The sequence below is a fragment of the Salvelinus alpinus genome, chromosome 3, assembly GCF_045679555.1.
Source record: "Salvelinus alpinus chromosome 3, SLU_Salpinus.1, whole genome shotgun sequence".
In the NCBI taxonomy this organism is placed as follows: domain Eukaryota; kingdom Metazoa; phylum Chordata; class Actinopteri; order Salmoniformes; family Salmonidae; genus Salvelinus; species Salvelinus alpinus.
The window spans coordinates 31,356,762-31,362,761 of record NC_092088.1 but is presented as its reverse complement, the minus strand read 5'-3'; the positions used below and the strand labels follow the sequence as shown (position 1 = coordinate 31,362,761).

At 42.9% G+C, this 6,000-nt stretch overlaps 1 protein-coding gene across 1 annotated transcript in view; it reads left to right on the top strand.

Annotated features, from left to right (window-relative positions):
• Positions 1-1,540: 1,540 nt before the first annotated feature.
• Positions 1,541-6,000, top strand: part of tlcd3bb (TLC domain containing 3Bb) — a 52,996-nt gene continuing 48,536 nt past the window's right edge. Inside the window, exon 1 of the mRNA XM_071391057.1 lies at positions 1,541-1,636. The gene's annotated coding sequence lies outside the window, so the exon portion shown is untranslated. The remainder of the gene's footprint in view (positions 1,637-6,000) is intronic.

Below are 6,000 nucleotides of genomic sequence, written 5' to 3'. Positions count from 1 at the left end.
GACATACACCTACCCTAACAGACTGGCCTCAGAGCCATACAAAACATACGTATTTCTGAGCACCTCCAAGATGTATGATACCTACTAATAGTTACTTTTGACAGAAATCAAAGTAGAGAGGTTGGTCGGAGGATGAGTGGGCTTAATCTTGTTGTCACAGATCCCTCCGGAACATTCATCACGTGTAACAGTTTACCTTCCGTCCCTCTCCTCGCCCCTACCTGGGATCGAACAAAGCATCGTTACCCATCGCTCCACAAAAGCCGCAGCCCTTGCAGAGCAAGGGGAACAACTACTTCAAGGTCTCAGAGCAAGTGACGTCACCGATCTAAACGCTATTAGCGCGCACCCCGCTAACCATTTCACATCGGTTACACACTCACACCTATCCCCTATTCCCACTGATTAGTATTTGTATATATGTGCCCATTGGTTTCCATGGTCTTGTCGATTATTGTTACAATGTCCGTTGGTGCGTGTGAGTACCTGTGCTGTGTGTTTTGGGGATTTCGTGCCCTTGTGGATTCCGCAGATGATTACGGGTCTTGTCCCGTGTGATAATCATTGTGCGTGTGTGTTATTTATTTGAGGTACTCCTCGATCTTTTGTTTGGGTTTCAATCCTGTGTTTTTGTATAGTGCTTGTTTGGTCTTAGTCCCCATGCCCTTACACGCCGTCATTTGGGCTTAATAAAAAACCCTATTACGCATTCCTGCTTCTGTCTCCCGATCCTTCATGCCAACTTGACAGGTGTGGTAAAATGTGCAAGTTATGACCAATGACATATGATAAGGTACATCCTCCAATTCGTGTGCTATTGTGCGACCGGGTAAGACGTATGAAACTATACATCCTATAATTCGTATGATATTGTACGATCGCTTTTCCATTCATAATGTAACCTAACTCCAATAAATGGAACGTTATAGATTTACAATACCAGTCAAAAGTTTGGACAAACCTACTAATTTCAGGGTTTTCTTTATTTGTACTATTTTCTACATTGTGGAATAATAGTGAAGACATCAAAACAGTGAAATAACACATATGTAATCATGTAGTAACCAAAAAAGTGTTTGTGATTCTTCAAAGTAGCTACTCTTTGCCTTGATGACAGCTTTGCACACTCTTGGTGCGATTTCATGTTTTTTTTTCAAGAAGGATGTTAGGCTACATGCAACTATCATGTTGTATACAACCGACATGATTGAAATTTTCCTACAAACTTTATTGTCCGTTGTAACAGTATTGCAAACATAAGCACGACACAGAGACAGTCTCGCGATATCATGTTCTGCTTAGCTACTGAGTTGCATGCAGCTATTTAGGCAAGCATACACAGGCAGACACAGACAAGCACAAAAAAAGAACAAAAATAAAAAAGACAGGCTCTCAAAATAGCGATTGAAGGTTATTTTCTCATCATCGTTGCAAACATTGGCTAGTTCTTTTTTTCAGCAACTCTCGCTACGATATGGCATCATAACTATGAAAATTATCATCACAAATAGTACAAACAACGTAAGGAATAATAGCGCACCAGGCGATGCAAAAAGAACTCGCCAATTGACCGATACACGCTCCGCTTGTCATGGCCGTCGTCTAGGTGGAAATGACCGGACCAAGGTGCAGCGTGGTGAGCGTACATTTTATTTTATTTAGAATGTTGCCAACAAAACAAGAAACAAAGAAATGACCATGAAGCTTACTAGGGCTATAGTGCCACTAACAAAGTCAACTACTCACAAACACCAAAGGAAAAAAGGCTGCCTAAGTATGATTCCCAATCAGAGACAACGATAGACAGCTGTCCCTGATTGAGAACCATACCCGGCCAAAACATAGAAATATAACACATAGAATGCCCACCCTAATCACACCCTGGCCTAACCAAAATAGAGACTAAAACCCTCTCTATGGTCAGGGCGTGACACCGCTGTATAGAACTTTGGCTGCCCAGAGGTGGAAGCCTACTTGTGCGGCACTTGCATGATCATTGAGAAGCAAAATAGTAGTTAGTAGGGTCTGTGTGTGGTTAAAACAAATAGGTATTAGTTATTAGTTATCAGAGAGAGAGAGAGAGAGAGAGAGAGAGAGAGAGAGAGAGAGAGAGAGAGAGAGAGAGAGAGAGAGAGAGAGAGAGAGAGAGAGAGAGAGAGCGAGAGAGAGAGAGAGAGAGAGCGAGGGAGGTCATGAGCAGATGAGCTCCCTGTCACACCCTGATCTGTTTTACCTGTCCTTGTGCTTGTCTCCACCCCCTCCAGGTGTCACCCACCTTCCCCATTATCCCCTGGGTATTTAAACCTGGCACTGTTGGGGCGAGTGACTCTGAATTTACAATGGCTAGCCCCAAGTCGTTATATATTAAAACATTTCTTGTGCATTTTGCTATTTCGCTATTTGCCTCATGACTCCTGCATGATTTCTTTACCCAACTGTGGGACAGACTATGTTTGTTGCCACACTCGGGAATATGATCTTGTTGTCATCTGATGCACATTCAGATGTCATAAATCAGCACTGAGAGCTCTCCCTGTCCTATGCCATGCCTTGATTGTATTACTGTTGATGATATCTGGAAATGTGTATCTACACCCTGGCCCATCTACAGTTGCTAGCCCTAATTCTGACTTGTGCTCTGATATCTGCTTCACTGATTTCTGCTCTCGTAAAAGCCTGGGTTTTCTGCATGTTAACACCAGAAGCTTATTACCTAAAATGAATTAATTGAAAGTGTGGGTTTACAGCTCCAATTCAGATGGGTTGGTCATTACCGAGACGTGGTTAAGGAAGAGTGTTTTGACATTAACTGATGTCAACCTTTCTGGTTATAACCTTTTTCGGCAAGACAGATCTTCCAAAGGTGGGGGAGTGGCAATCTTTACCAAGGATGACCTTGGCACCTTCAGTGCTTGTTTTTTTCCACCAAGTCTGTCCCCAAACAATTTGATTTGCTGGTTTTAATACTAAACTTTCAAATAGCTCTTTGTTGACTGTTGCTGGGTGCTATTGTCCTCCATCACCACCGGCCTGTACCCTACCTGCCCTAAGCTCTCTCCTGGCCCCTTACACTAAGTCTGAATTTGTCCTGCTTGGTGACCTAAACTGGGACATGCTTAAACCACCTGACCAAGTCCTAAAGCAATGGGACACCCTAAATATTTCTCAGATTATTACAAATCGAACAAGGTATGACTCCAAACACCCAGAAAAGGATACTCTCCTCAATGTTATCCTCACAAATAATCCTGGTGGGTATCAGTCTGGTGTTTTCTGTAATGACCTTAGTGATCACTGTTTTACAGCCTGTTCGTAATGGCTGCTCAGTGAAACGACCTGTCCTGATTTGTCATAGATGCTTGCTAAAAAACTTTAATGAGCAAGCCTTCCTTCATGAACTGGCCTCTGTAAAATGGTATAGAATCAGCTTCATGCCCTCTGTCAAAGACGCTTGGACCTTCTTTTTTGAATTTTTCAGTGGTATTGTCAACAAACACGCCCCCATAAAGAAAATGAGAACTAAAAACAGGTTCAGCCCCTGGTTCGACCGTGATCTTGCAGAGTTACTCCACCTCAAGAATTGCATTTGGGGAAAGGCTCCGCACACGCATACTCAGGCTGACTGGCAATCGTTCAGGCAAATGAGAAATAAGTGTACTCAGGCTATCCGGAAGGCCAAAGTTAGTTACTTTAAGGAGCAGTTACCTCTCTATGATCAAACCCCAAGAAGTACTAGAGAAAGGTTAAAGACCTGGAGAATAAACCCTCCTCCTCACAGCTTCCCATGTCCCTTAAAGTTGATGTGATTGTTACTGACAAGAAGCACATGGCTGTGCTCTTTAATCACCACTTCATTAATTCAGGATTCCTATTTCACTCAGCAAATCATCCTTGCCCGTCCAACATTTCCTCATCTCCCACCCTTTCTAATGGGACTATCCCAGATGCTTCTCCCTCTTTTCTCCCTGCCACGCTACAAAGTTTCTCCTTGCAGGCAGTCACTGAGTTCGAGGTGCTAAAGGAGCTCCTGAAACTTGACCCAAAAAAGCCTGGTTTAGACCCTTTCTTCTTTAAGGTTGCTACCCCTATCATCACCAAGCATATCTCCAACCTTTTTAACCTGTCTCTCCTTTCTAGGGGAGGTTCCCATTGCTTGGAAGGCAGCCATGGTGCGTCCTTTATTTAAGGGTGGAGATCAAGCTGATCTTAATTGTTATAGTCCTATTTCTATTCTGCCCTGTTTATCAAAAAGTGTTGGAAAAACTTGTCAATAATCAACTGATAGGCTTTCTTGATGTCTATAGTATTCTCTCTGGTATGCAATCTGGTTTAAGCTCAGGTTATGGATGTGTCACTGCAACCTTAAAGGTCCTCAATGAGGTCAGCATTGCCCTTGATTCTAACCAATGTTGTGCCGCTATTTTTAAAGCTTTTGATACGGTAGACCATTCCATTTTTGTGGGCTGGCAACGGAGTATTAAGGTCTCTGAGGGGTCTTTGGCCTGGTTTGCTAACTACCTCTCTCAAAGAGTGCAGTGTATAAAGTCAGAAAATCTGCTGTTTCAGCCACTGCCTGTCACCAAGGGAGTACCCCAAGGCTCAATCCTAGGCCCAACGATTTTCTCAATTTACACCAACAACATAGCTCAGGCAGTTGAAAGCTCTCCCTCATCCATTTATATGCAGATGATACAGTCTTATACTCAGCTGGCCCCTCCCTGGATTCTGTGTTAAATTCTCTACAACAAAGCTTTCTTAATGTCCAACAAGATTTCTATACCCTTGACATTTGTTTTGGAGATGTTCAGAACAAGGTTATGTGGTTTGGTAAGAAGAATGCCCCTCTCCCCACAGGTGTGAATGCTACCTCTGAGGGTTTAGAGTTTAAGGTCGTCACCTCATACAATTACTTAGGAGTATGGCTAGACGGTGCACTGTCCTTCTCTCAGCACATATCAAAGCTGCAGACTAAAGTTAAATCTAGACTTGGTTTCCTCTATTGTAATCGCTCCTCTTTCACCCCTGCTGCCAAACTAACCCTGATTCAGATGACCATCCTACCCATGCTAGATTACGGAGACATAATTTATAGATCGGCAGGTAAGGGTGCTCTCGAGTGGCTAGATGTTCTTTACCATTCGGCCATCAAATTTGCCACCAATGCTCCTAATAGGACACATCACTGCACTTTATACTCCTCTGTAAACTGGTCATCTCTGTATACCCGTCACAAGACCCACTGGTTGTTGCTTACTTATAAAACCCTCTTAGACCTCACTCCCCCCTATCTGACATATCTAATGCAGCCTTCATCCTCCACATACAACACCCGTTCTGCCAGTCACATTCTGTTAAAGGTCCCCAAAGCACACACATCCCTGGGTCGCTCATCTTTTCAGTTCGCTGCAGCTAGTGACTGGAACGAGCTGCAACAAACACTCAAACTGGACAGTTATCTCAATCTCTTCATTTAAAGACTCAGTCATGGATACTCTTACTGACAGTTGTGGCTGCTTTGCATGATGTATTGTTGTCTCTACTTTCTTGCCCTTTGTGCTGTCTGTGCCCAATAATGTTTTTGCCATGTTTTGTGCCGCTACCATGTTGTGTTGCTACCATGTTGTTGTTATGTTGCTACCATGTTGTGTTTTCATGTGTTGTTGCCTTGCTATGTTGTCTTAGGTCTCTCTTTATGTAGTATTGTGTTGTCTCTCTTGTCGTGATGTGTGTTCTGTCCTATATTTTTGTTTATTTTATAAAATCCCAGCCCCCGTCCCCGCAGGAGGCCTTTTGCCTTTTGGTAGGCCGTCATAGTGAATAAGAATTTGTTCTTAACTGACTTGCCTAGTTAAATTAAAGGTTAAATAAAATAAAACATTTCCCCAATGCAAACTCAAGTGGGGAGTTACATGCAGCTATCTTTTCAGTATATCAAACACAAGCAAGACACAGACTTGCAGTCTAATTAGCAATTGAATGTTGTTTTTTCATGATCACCGC